Genomic DNA, 13,815 nt, shown 5'->3' with positions numbered 1-13,815 from the left:
AGGGCCAAAGCTCACTGGTAGGCCACCATGGCCTCTGGTTCTGCCCTCCTCCTGTCCCCACGTAGGGACGGAGCACTGGTGTGCTTTCAGGAAGCTCTTGGCGAAAACTTGCAGCACTGCAAGCTCCTTTGCCCTCCGTGGATGCTCGCCGTGGAATCCCTCACGGCTGGCTTCAGAGCACACTCGAGTTGGCTCTTCTAAAAGCCAGGCTCCTTGTCCCCTTCCTTCAGTGCGCTCAGCACAGCCTTGAAGTGCACAGTGTTGTGCGACAGGACCTGCAGGCCAGGGACCTTTGCAGCCTGAGCTGCCCTTGCTCCCCTCTGCACAGAACACGGTGCGGAAGACGACGAGCAGCAGGCCCCGTTCCCCCCCCCCCCCCCCCCCCCCGTGTGTCCCAGGGCTGAGGTTTTGCGCCGCTTCAGCTCCCGCAGAGAGAGACGCGGGTAAAGTGAAGAAACCAAACTGTTTATTGGGGGAAGGCGAAGCAAAGAGGTGAGCTGGGAGACAAAAAACGGGATGGGCAAACAAGGGTCTGAGGGCTGGAGGGAGGGAGGGAGGGAGGGAGGAAGGAAGGAAGGGAGCTGCCAACAGGGAGGGAGGAGGGCAGGAGCTCCTGGAGCTTCCCACAGGCTCAGCTGTGACCAGCGACAGCTCTGCCTGGAGCTCGGGCTGGTCCCCTCTGCTCTGCAGGTGGTCCCATCTTCAATGGGACCTGGAGGTCGCTGAAGGACACCAGCTCTTCTGATCCAGCAGATGAAGAAGCTCGAAGCTCGGCAAGTCTACTCTGGAACTTCAGCTGGATAAACTGGCTGAAGAAGGAGGGGCTCTCGTCTTGCCCCAGGGCTTGAAGGGCTGCAGGAGAGGAACAGAGCCACGGTCAGAGGCTGGCTTGCGGGAATCCAAGGAAACCCTCCTGCCAGGGCCATCCCACGCAGCTCTTGCCGCGGCCAGGAGGGAGCGGGAGACAAGGGCATGGGCCGGAAGGTGCTGGCCACGGATCCCCCCCGTGTCCCTGAAAGCTCTCCGTGCTCTGCCCACGCCGCCCCTGGGCCGCACGGGGAGCGGAGCGGAGCCCTCCGCAGCCCGGGCGGGGATCCTAGCTCCGTGCCCGGGATTTGCAGCTGGCCCGGTAGTCCCGAGGCAACGCTTAGTGCCGAGGTGTCCGTGTTGTAGGGGGAGTACCCAGGGTGTTTCCACTGAGTCTTACAGCTGGAGAACTGAGTGGAAAATACTTTGAACTAGTTCTAGTTTTTGGTATTTTTTTACTTTTTATTGCCAAACTCTTCTGTTGTGACACACGTAATGACACTGCTTTGGAACACTATTTTGCTCACACACTGCATTTATGTAGGATTGATTAGGTTAAAGGAAAATAAGTTTTTGAAACTTTGTCGTCCTTATTGAAGTGCTGATTTCTAGTTCATCTAATGAAACGTCTCAAATAACAGTTTTTCAGGCTTTGACTCACCAAATTTTTTAAAATGTATTTTAAAAATTACAAATACATTTTTCTGAACAAGTTTTCATATAATATTGACTTAGTCCCACTATAATATTGGTCATTTTCATTCCATGTTACAGAAAACCATCAGTGAAATTAAATATGGTAATATGAAAAAATGATACTAATGAGACATTGATGGTTATTTTTCTGGTGCTCTTGAAGCAATTTAGTCAGTTTGCAAACAACATCAAACTATCAAGTTCTTGCTTGATATTTTCAGTGGCAAGAAAGTGCACAAGTGAGGGACCAATTCTGGAAAAGTTTCTTTGCACCAGGGAATTCTGCAGATCTAAATGGCCATGTGGACTATAAGAATTCAGCACAAGACCAGCATCGCAAGCACAACATTTTTACTCATGGCTATTCCTTCTGTCTGACAGAACTGGGTGATAAAGACTATATTTCCATAAAGTGATTATCAAAGAATAGATATTTTCAGAGGCCCCACAGGCTCCAGCCCTCCTCCTGATAGAGACTAATCCTTCAGTTCCCAGTTGTTACTGGACAGCTTCTATCCTGGGTTTTTGCTGAACTTGTTTGCAAACAAATCACCATCTTGATGTTTTGTTTTAACACACATTTAAACACGCATTTTAGATAGTTAAGCTTTCTTTTTTTTTTAACAGAAAATGGCCTGCTTCAGTCTAATTGCTTTGGTATGTTTGTAGAATTATTTTGCAGTTCTAATTCTAGCATTGCTTGCAGCTTGCAGAAGCTGTGCATTGATAAACTGGTTTGATCCCTGTGTGAAACAGAAGTTATTCCTGTCAGTAATGTAGTGAGTTTTTTTCCTAAAAATCTTACAATCAACCTATAAAAGTTCATCTCTACATATGATAATTCCCTGAGCAGTTTTCTGTTGAAATACCAACACCTTTACAACGTGAATGAGATCATACCCGTCCTCACTCTTGCATTTTGTGAGGTTCCTGCCAGCACCTGTAAAGTCAGTACAGAAGGAGAACATGGAATCGTATTCCTGTTATGTACAGGCTCTTAGTGAAACTGGGCCTTCATGAAAAGAGTCCTCTGAGGAATTTAATCACGTTTAATTTGGCTTGATAAACTTCCACTAAAGTTTTTTGCAGCAGAGCCCTTACGGAGATACCTTGGTGACACCTCTACTCATTTCGACTCCAAGACAGACGAACTTCAATGACTTTACTGTGCAAACAAATTCTGCATTTTTTTTTCAAAGCATGACTCTCACCACTTTGACTTCACATTGTGTCATAAGTTGAAAAAGTGCATAGAAACACTGCGCAAGCCATATCACCTCCTGAGATGTTTAACAAATTGCATGGTCAGCAGCTCCAAGATCCTACTTTGTGCATAATTAACATCAGTAGAGGTTAATTACAGCTACCCATACAGCAATCAAGCAGAGGGTAAAACTAATCTGAACAGCTTAATTATTTAAAAAATTATGTTACATAGTCAATGTGATAATCACCATGTGATAGAGTTTATACCTTTTTAAAAACACATTCTGACGTTCGACCTATTTTGCAAGATTTATGTCCGGGCAATTTCATAAAATTGGATATAAAGAATGTTGTAAAATCATAGAGATAGAGGTAGATAGGCTGTAAATACTCATAACCACTAATAGGAACACAGGCAGCTGCACAAATAATGCAAAGGAAGAACAGGTCAATGATGAACCTTTATCATCTGAAAAGAAAATTTATCTAAATTTAGTTGTGATGATGCAGGGGTTTTCACTTCACAATTACTCATCTCCAAAGTGCAGTTGCAGTGCTTTATCTATTAACCCCCTTCATCCCACATTCTTCAGCCCAAGCTAGAAAACTTTCAAGATCTTATTCTTTGTTCCCTGTCACCAAACTTTGCTCTAAATTTTCCAATGAATGGAAAAAATATATAGTGCTGTGATCTTTTTTAAATGCTCTGGGAACCCTTTGTACATGGAGCAGGTAAATGTTACTCTGGAAAGCCATTAGAGTATCTTCAAAATTAATTTAATGCTTATCTCTTCACAGAGAATGAAAAAAAGAACAAGTATGAGAAAAATGAGAGGAAGGAGTCTGTCTTGCAAGTCCTTGAGAGCTGATAAGACTAGATTGGCTTCTTAGTGCATGTAATTTTTACATGGTTTTAATTGTCATCTGAAATTTCCAGTCAGTCCGTAAAATTACCTGATTCATCTAGATGCAGGCATTCAAGGTGCTCTGCCCTAGGGATTTATCACCAAATGAAGTATTTCTGTATTGCTACGGAAAGAATTCTTACACCAAAAAGGTGAAATTATTACCATGCTGCAAGATCCTTCCTATGGCCCTTCCAATTTGCCATTGTGTCTGTCTTGTCACTAACTTCAAACACTGCATTTTGAGTGTGTTACTGGATACAAAAGAAATGAGCTTGAAATTCTCTGAGAAAAGGGAGATAACCCTTCAAATGTGCTCAGTCAGATAGCCATCTCAAACACTTGCATATACCTCGTGAATTTTGGCTTCTGAAGTAATTGAACCAGAGAACAAAAAACTTCAGAAACAGCTTTGTGAAATACTGAAACAGGTTCCTCTGCAGCATACTGAATGGAAACACAAAATAGGAATATTCAATCCATGTTTACATAGGTTTTATGAATGGTACATAAATTAGACATTTCACAGCAGGATATGATGGCTCCATGGCTGCTGGAGAGTGTGTGCAGTGCCCTTGTATTGACCACACGTGGTAAAACTTGACAGAAATTACCACATGGGGGAAGGCTATTAAAGAAGCCACTCATAGATTTCCTAAGGAAACACTATTGATTACTCTCTAGTCTAATAGACTACTTCTTTGATATATAGGTATGGCAGGAAAATTTTTCTAAGAATGCAGAATTAATTTAGCTGACAATGAGATTTACTACAAAATAATCAGCATGCTTCTGCTCATTTCAGTATTTTAAAAGTGGTGGTTAATGGCATACTTAAGAAATAGTCCCTCCATCTGGACTGATTTCTAAACTTTGTGAGCATATTTATAAAAAAAAGAATTTAGCTTTTTTTCTTCCCTTTCTCAAGACCAATAGCTGCCTTGAATATGAGTAAGCAGGTTAGATGTAGGTAGTTCCAGGAGAACCAGGGAATGCTGCTGGCTCCAGCTTTATGGCTACTTGACGCTCATGGAAAAAGGTCTGCATTTATCTTCCCATACAGTCACTATATAACAGAATTAAAAGGCATTAATTCCCTTTTTTTTTCCTCCCAATTCTTGCATTTCACAGGAAGAATGGGTTAGGCTGACATGCAGATCACAGAGAAGTCACCTTATGGTAGAATCTAAACTTCTGTGATAAAGAGATCTTCCTGTTGGTTGAATAAAACATAACTGCACGGGAAAATACTGGTTTGTATGCTAACAAAATCCTTTAAAAAAAAGGACAAAAACTAACCTAAATTATTGAAATGCATTTTTTAATTCAAGTCTTAGAGATAAAATATTTTTATTCTGGGGGATAGGCAAGAGACTGTTTAACAATTACCATTGAAAGGAAGCACAGAGTATTTTTTTCCTGCATAAGAGCAAAAAATGGAACAGTAGAACGTTATGGAATCTCACTTTTTCCATGATGGGAAACATAATAGGGTTTTGTTCTCCAGCCAAGGTCTTTTACTCTTCCTATGTTCTTCTAATCCTTTGGAGCTTACTTGCACAAAAGAGCAGATTTTCTCCACAGAATTTGGAATTTAAGATGCAATTAGCTGACAAAATTAACACATTGTATAGAGCAAAGAAGCAACTTACAAAACTGTTAAAATTGCTGAGAAAATTCCTAGCACAAACAAAGCATACGCCTAAGTTCCTTTTTGTGCCATCAAGATAAAGGAGGATGTGATTTACAATGTACCATTTGTTATTTTGGGTTCTGTATTTTATTTATTACTTATATCTGTTACATTCAGATAACAGGTCTGCTTCCCTGTCTTACTGTTTGTTATGTTCTTTCCCTAGAAAATATTACAAAACCTTATTTCAAAGGATAATTTTCACTGTGAGTACTGCTTCTCACTGCCACTTTCCAGTTTAATTTTCACTTGCTAATAAAGAAGTAAACCAGTAAAAAAAGTGAAACAACAAAACAGTAAAAACCCGTACTCCAGAGAAAGTTTTTACAGCAAAAGACAAGAGAAGTAATAGAGCTCCATAAAATTTGCTGCAACCTTTAATACTGCTTCTGGCTAAATGGAAGGAATCTAGATAACAAGGTAAACTGAGGCAATCTGAAATCCTAAAGTAAATTAGGGAACATGGGGTTAGAAGGCTACGAAAATTCCTAATAAAAACCAAGAATGAACTGCAGAGCTGATTCATTTTGCAAGGAAATGGAGAGCTATGTGTATTTTTAAAATAAAGAAAAATAGTGTGTCAAGTTGTCTGCAAACAGCCTTTAACTCTGACTTTACATTGTGTTGCCTGACGTTTTCAAGCATGGAAAAGAACATGTGGGTTTAGGCTTGGATAGTTCCAAGCCCTTTCACGATGGGTCTTAAAGGCACGGTTGGCTTAGACACCTGCTTGGCTTAGGGCCCTAATGAGTTAATTAAGCAATTCATAGTGGCTGCACTTCAGAAAGGGACAAAAGCAGGTATTAAACCTTAGGTCGTTTTCAAGTGCTCTAAAGAAATCAAGGTCAAACGCTGTAGTTAAAATCTTCAATGCCGAGCCACAGGGAATGCAAGGTCAATGAGCTCCCTGGATGTGCTCACATCTCCTTGAGGGTCACCCCAGAGCTGCATGGCTCAGGGCTTGGAGAGACAGCTCCTGCCAAGGCACTGCAGCAGCAGCAGCTGGGGATGAGCTGGCCAGGACAGCCCAAAGCCATTTGCTCAGGTAAATAATGCTGCCCAGAGAAGCAAGCATTGAGATGGGGAAGGGGCAGAGCAATGGAGCGTGACACTCCTCACAGCGTTGGAGGTGTGTTCACCAGAGCAGATTTATAAGAAGCCGGATTGACACATGATATAGAGACATGGCATGGAATTTCTGCTCAACTCTCATCAGTTCATAGCTTACCTAATTTTGGGGTAAGCAAATAGCTATCAGCTAATTTCAGCTTCTCTAGAAACAGATATTTATTTCTCTCTTCCACCTCCCCATCCATGCACCTTTTACTGTTTTCTAGTATGTATTTTTTATAATAGTGTATTTTTAAAAAGTAGTTCTCTCTTACCAAACACAGAAGGCAAACCCTATGGGTAAAGTGGTAATAAAATTAAAATGAACCTAAATAGAACTTAATTCTCTGAAATCAGTTTTGTTCCACTGCATTTAGCAGTCTGAAATAAAAGAAACCATGGTTTATAATTAAAAAGGAGATCTAATGGAAATTGAAAAACAACCTCAATTTCTATCAAAAGGGAGGAAAACCAGTCTCAGATATGAAAATTTGTCTTTTATTTGTGTCATTAAATAGGAAACATTTAATAGGATGTTTTGTGGAATGATCGAAGTTACTTGGGACACAAATAACACATTATACTCATGCATGACCTACCATGAATATGATAACCTGCTTTTCAGTACTTATCAGGATGTAGCTGTCTAAATGAGCAGTACTTTAAAACACTGTGATGTACCATGACACTGGGAAGAAGAGTGAACCTAGACAACTAAAAACTTTCAGAATTTTGTAAGAAAGAGTGTTTGGTGAACAAAAGGCATTTCTAGGGCTATAGAACGCACCCCAGATGCAAAGCTGGAGCTCAGGAAATACAACAGATTATATATGTGAACTGACAGGAGAGTCACAGAAATGGATATGAGCTGTTTGGGATTCCTCAACAATTCATTCTACCTGTGTTTCAGGGACTCTGCCAAAAAGCTTTTCATTCTTCCATCTCCTAAAAGCCCCAGCAGCTGTACCATGGTGCATGCTCTGAATGGATGTATTAGATACAGCTGACAAGTCTCTGGGCAATGGGATGGGGAGGGGGGAGCAGGATGGCTGGAGAGAGATGAGACTGCAGGAAAGAAAAGGAGAAAGCTATATTGAAAAAAAAAGAAGAGTCAAAAAAATAGCATTGATGTTTTCACCAGGACTGCAGAAACACATGGATTTTGTCCTGGTACAGTGACAAGATCCCATCCAGAGGGAGTGGAACACCTCAGTGCCCAGAGAACAAATCCTGTGAGAAGGACTGAAATGGTTTGTTTCAGTTTAAATTATGCTAAACTTTCTTTTCTCATCATAATGATAATATTTGCTGCTTCACCTGTCTTAGACAAACTGGTAAGATTCCCTCCCTGCTGGAAGACCCAAATGAGACATCCCGTTACTGGAGACTAGACACTGTAACACTACCCAAATTTTGTGAACTGTAATAATGACCATGATCTTGGACCCTTAAATGGATTCTATGTAGCTCATCAAAAATATTTTTTCTATGTGAATTTTTCATGGTCTTGTAAAACCATTTTGTGTTTTTCTGGTTCTTTTTCCTGTTCAAAAATGCCTGTAAAAAACAAAAAAAACAAACAAAACAACAAACTAGTACGTTACTCTTTTTGAAAATAATATTGACCCTTGTTTGGCTTTTTATCCAAAACATCATTCCTTTATGACGTCATGACAGATGAAGAGCTATGAATTTCCAGATGGGATGCAGGACACCTTTTGCAGCTGAGCCTGTCTCTGTAGCAGAAGAAGCCATAAATTTTAGATAAACTGACATATTCCAGGGACATGGTTTAAAAGCCAATGCTTATGTTTTTTTACTTCTTTTTGTTGGCAGCCACTGTGGTCTAAGCCTGTTACTGACTTGGCTATGATATTTGACGGCTTCCATTCACAGGGTTCACAAGAGAAAAAAATCTTTTGTATTTAGCAACACAAAATGAAAATGTTAATTTTAAGTTTCAGAGGTGCTTCTCTCCCTACCCCTCCCGAATTTCCTATATACCCTCCAGAGTAGGAGTCAATTGACTTACGAATGTCTAATTTCTGAAAATTATGCTTTTAGGAGTCAGCAAAATAAATCTTATGGCAAAAATTTATGAAACAGCAAGACTGTATAACTCCTTTCTGTGCCTCTTTACAGCCCCACAGGAGGTCACTGAGATCATACCCCACAGCTTCAGAATCATCTCCCTTCATTTGCATTTTGTCTCATTTTCTTTCCTCTGTCTTGGTACTTACCATAATTGCCTTACAATGATTTCTGACAACTACTGTGAATACAGGGAATAAGGGCAGCACAGTGGCTCTTACAGGCCCAAAATCTCAGAGGCTGCCATCATGAAATACTGTGCAAAATAAGAGAGGGAACCCTCTGGTTTGCAGCAGAGAACCTCAAGCTAGCAGGTGGTTTATCTATCAGCATTTTTTCTTTTTTGGTTTTGCCCCTGGCTTTCCGGATGTGCTCATTTGTCACCCCTCATTATTTATAGCCATGCAGTTTGATGCACAGTACAGAATTACAGTTCAGATTTGCCTGCTGGAAAAAGTTAAAGCCTGTGGTACGTGACATCTTCCTGAGGAAAGAGCAGAATTAAATCAGTGAAAAGTGATGCAATGCTTTTAATAACATTTAATTGGTAATTGGATGTTCTAGGAGTAAACAACTGTTAAATAATATTGATGAAAGGTCTGTCAAAAGAAAAATACATTGTCTGATAAGCATCTGTGTGGGCAAATATTTCAATTGCTCCAGTCTAGTCAGACACGCTGTGTCTGAGTGATTCCTGAACCTGGTCTTTTAAATTGAGCTGGGCTGGTTTCCAGACAAGAGCAAATCTATCCTCTGGGTTGCACAGCTAAAGACCTCAGAGCAGAGCTGTGATCGTTGCTCCTTATGTCATTTCCCATTCTTTCAAATCCTGACGTTTTATGTTACAGCCCTGTTTTTGATGCTGTTGCTTTAATCCCCCAGACATGGCTATATTTAGAAGGCAATGGAATAACCACACTACTGTACAGGGCTTTACTTCTTCATTACAGATTAGGATTTCAGTTCTCCAGAGCTTCATATGTGGGATACATCTTTGCAGGGTTTTGGAGTTACTCTTCAAGTGTTTGTAGAACTCAGTCACAGATAAACTTTTAACTGAAGTTTTCTTAGTCTGCTGGCAGAATTAAATACTCACTATGATCTGTGCCTTTAATGGAGAAGAAAAAGAGTGAAAACTTTCCAAAGATTTTGATGATGATCATAAATGTATGTTCAGTGTCTTTTTTTTTTTTGAAGAGTTTACACTCATGTTTACAGCTATAGCATCTTTGCAGTACTAAGACCAAAACTTTCTATTTCCCCCTCAGGGTTACTAACCACAAGTAAACACATAAACAGAACTCTCCAACCTCACTTCTTACTGGTTTTACACATGGAAGGTCAAATACAGCTTTTTTCACTTAATGATATGTGAAAGCTAAAAGAGCAGCACCTTTACATTTTGGCATTGTTGCAGAAACTCTGTTTTGAAAATCTGGTGTTGTAAGACATTAACCAGTAAGAATGTGATAATACCCTTGTGGGGCTTTTTTCACCTAATCCAGGATATTATTTGAGTAAACACAGATACATATATTACATTTAAAAATACTTCTTAATATTGCTGGTGGCATTTTTTAATATAAAAGAAGCATTAACATATTCTGTAGATAGTAATTTCAGTACACGTTTTTCTTGATTAAATTACTAGAACTAAAGTAAAGAACAAAAATCTGGACTAAATACGTTCTTCGTCTTAAGGGTATGTACCCTTCAAAAGTTTTGCAGGATCCAAATGGCTTGGGTGTCACTATTAGAAGTGACTCAGATGTTTAATGATCTTTATGTCTTGGACTTCCAGGAAGAGTTAATGTACTACCCAATGATACATGCAATTTCAATATTTCCTTTATCACAGAGATATAACTTTTTGCATTGTATTAGCATGCCAATAAGACAGTATCCAGCTGGGATGCAAAATAATATTTTCCTCTCTTTATTTCTAAGATTGGAATTAATCCCTGCATTAGATACTGACAGAATTTATTTTGGGGATTAAATTTGCTCAAAGCCTTTATTCATAGGAAATGCAGCTTGTGATACAGAGATGACACTAAGCATTATCATAAGCTAATAAAAAGACAGAGATAATAAGGACCAAATCAGTAGAAACAAATTTTAAAGGTAAAATTCCCTCTGCCTGCAAATTTTCTTTTTCTCTCTCTCTCCTTTTCCCTTGTACCCTTCCTGCTCTACTTTTGGAGTCAAACTCATTTCTTCACCATGTTATTTTAAGGAGTCAATGAAAACCTGATAACCTCCCCCTTTGCTAAGGAGGCAGAAGAACTAATTGCTTTTTGTTCACTATCTTGGCTGATGGGTGAGAAACTAAAACCCAATTCATCCAGTAATTGCCACGTTCATGAAAAACAGCATCAAAGCCTTGATGCATTTTACTGTTGTGTCTTGGGAAGGCTCACGTCTAATTCTTATGCTGATATAGCTCATAATATAGTCCTCTGACTCTTCTATTTGCTCTTGCAATTACAAGCGTTCTTATTCCATTGTGCATATTCCTCTGAACTAAGATTAGCTTAACTGAACTTCCTTTGAAAACCTGGCTACCCATCAAATGCATCAGGCCTAATGCATTCTGCAGCCACGCAAAATCAATGAACAGCACAATTTTCTGCTTCCTGCAATGATCAATAGGATTCACATAATGGGTGGAAAATTTTTAATCATGACAGCCCAGCATCTAGCTGGCATAAATCTTCCCTGCATTATAACCTCTCCATTTCCCACTAGTGCAAATTTGCAGGTATCGAATAATATTTATGTAGCAGATACATTATGAAAAAGCAATACAATTAGAACTTCACACTTCAGTGATGATAGGTTGAGATCCCAGAGGCCCATTTCCTAGACAATGTACCGGCTTCCATGTTCCAAATGCAAAATCCTTTTTACTCCTGAAACTATGATTTTTGCTGAAACTATACTTCCCTGGATCAAATCTGATGTGGCTCAGGAAAACTTTAATTCGGATTGACCATCGCTAAGAATAAGTACATTTGAATGAGAAAATAATCTGCCATCAAAGAAGCAGTTCCTGTCTCTGACATAGCTTGCTTTTCCTCCTCTGTCCTGGCTCAACTCATGGAGCTGCCAAAATCTCTTCCTCGTAAAAGCCACCAGGGAAGAGGAAAAAACAACTGGTGCTGTCCTCATTGTGACCTGAGGCACACGTGATTTTCCAGGCCACAGTCAGCTACCACAGGCAGAGAAATAAGAGGGAAAGGAGGTGACTCTCCTCTGCATCTTTTTAATAACATTCTACAAATAAATGCAGAATTGCAATGTTAAGGGTTCTAGGAAAATTGTCTGTAAGTCATGTGCGTATTTCTAATTTACTGTTTTCTCAGGAAAAGTACAAAGGAAACTTTCTCTGTCAAAATCCAAAGAAGACTTAGGTGCCTAGAAAAAGTTTCTGAATTTTAAATGTCAGGACAACCCCTTTGTCAGGGTATGCCAGTGCCTTTTACTGCTCTTTGAGTCTACAGATCTGAGGCTTTGCTCTTAACTGAAAAACAGAGGAGTATCTGTGGCACAAAGGCTTAAAAGGGTGAAACAGCAGCTGAACTCTTCTGCAAGTCACCCTGAGACATAACCCACCCTTCTGCCTGGTTCTGCACCTCGTGGGTCCTGCTGCCAAACGAGAGCAAGCAAATTACCCGTTACAGACTACAGTTAGATAAATCTTTACAGTCATGTTCTAGGAATGGATTTAATTTTCATCATCTACCATTATGTTATAATCACAGCCCTATACATGGTTTAGTGCCAAGCTATTTTTTTTTTGTCCTTGCCAGAGTGTTATAAGAATATCTTTATGACTCCTTATGCTCAGTGAATCAGAATAATGATTCCTTTTGATCTTAGCACAGAGCTGGTTTCACTGGGTTCGAACAGAAGTGCCAGCCAAATGTGAACTGCTCAAAACTTACACTGGTAAATAATTTTCAAAGAAGTCAAAACATTGTGTCACTGCTCAAGTCTGACACTGCTTCTGTCATAAAAAATGAGAAATTGGCAGGGCACAGCACAATTTTAGACCATTCTTACAATAATCACAAAAATACAACTGAGAAAAGCACAGAGTATGTGATAAGCACTAAATTATCCCGGTATCACAGCTGGAAAGGGGTACATATTTGCAGAGGTTTAGAAGCAAAGATTCTCTCCTTCTCTCTTAATTTTTGCCAGATTTTTCTGAAGGACAAAGTATTAACTTGCAACTTACAGTGAAGACACATGAATATAATAATTCAATATACATAATGGATTATAGAGTGAGTCCACCAAATATCTACAGATAGCAAAAGGCTTTTTTAATATTAATATGGGGGGGAAAAGAGAGAGGCAGAAACTCAGTGAATGTTTGGTGACATGTTCTGCTGTTATTCTCAGGTGTAACAGGAATGAGAAATGAAAAGCCTCAGACCCTCTTTAATCAGGACATTGAGTTAAAACTGTACAACCTCAGAGTGTCTCCTGTCTTGGCCAACAGTCTGTATTTGAAACTGGCAATTTTCTCTTCAGCATTGCTCCCTGTTGGGATATAGCATGGGAAACAGAACTTGACTGAGCCATGTCTCTGAACTAGGCTCACATGAAGGCTACATGGCCACAGGAATCCACAACAAATAAAATATGCAATATTTAAAGCCAATATAATAAAGCAATGTTGGATTCCTGCACAGTGTGTTGACTGCTTGCCAGTAGATACCATTTATACTGTGGTGAATATATATGGTATTTAGTCACTCTTCCATTACCTGTTTTTCTCCAAAAGCTCTTTTCTGCAAGTCAGGCTAACTTTAAGCATAAAAAAGGAAATATCCACAGTACTAACCAAAAGAAATACATCTGACTGCCAATGCAAAGATTCTCCTGACCACTCCCTGCAGACATTTAGACTAGTGTAGCTGTCAGGCATTTTCTGATGTCATTAAATGACTGACTTCTCTTGATCTTAAATTCGGCAAATTGATGACTCTAGACAGGCCCAAGAGGATAAAATCTACACATCTGTTGACAGTGACAAAAATTTTCTAGAATATTAGTTAATAAATTACACAACAAATGGGCAAGTTTAGCACCATTTAAATTAAAGGTTTTAAGTTCTGCCTGTTGTCAGTTTTGCTATGTAGATATAGGTCCAAGTACTAATAGCACTTAGAAATGTCCCTTGTTACAATGTCCAATTCCAACTTCACATCCTGTTACTATTTAGCTGACTAAATTATTCATGTATGCATGAACATGCACACGTACACATAGACATACATAGTTACTTGGGCTAAA

At 39.6% G+C, this 13,815-nt stretch overlaps 1 long non-coding RNA gene across 1 annotated transcript in view; it reads right to left on the bottom strand.

The window, feature by feature from the left end:
• Nucleotides 1–444: 444 nt before the first annotated feature.
• LOC136292954 (uncharacterized) overlaps nucleotides 445–13,815 on the bottom strand; it is a 28,229-nt gene continuing 14,858 nt past the window's right edge. Inside the window, exon 3 of the long non-coding RNA XR_010722018.1 lies at nucleotides 445–852. This is a non-coding gene — a long non-coding RNA (uncharacterized lncRNA). The remainder of the gene's footprint in view (nucleotides 853–13,815) is intronic.

The sequence above is a fragment of the Chamaea fasciata genome, unplaced genomic scaffold (assembly GCF_029207755.1).
Source record: "Chamaea fasciata isolate MVZ Bird 193981 ecotype frontalis unplaced genomic scaffold, bChaFas1.0.hap1 SCAF_8, whole genome shotgun sequence".
NCBI lineage: Eukaryota > Metazoa > Chordata > Aves > Passeriformes > Sylviidae > Chamaea > Chamaea fasciata.
This window is presented reverse-complemented; position numbering and strand designations above follow the sequence as displayed.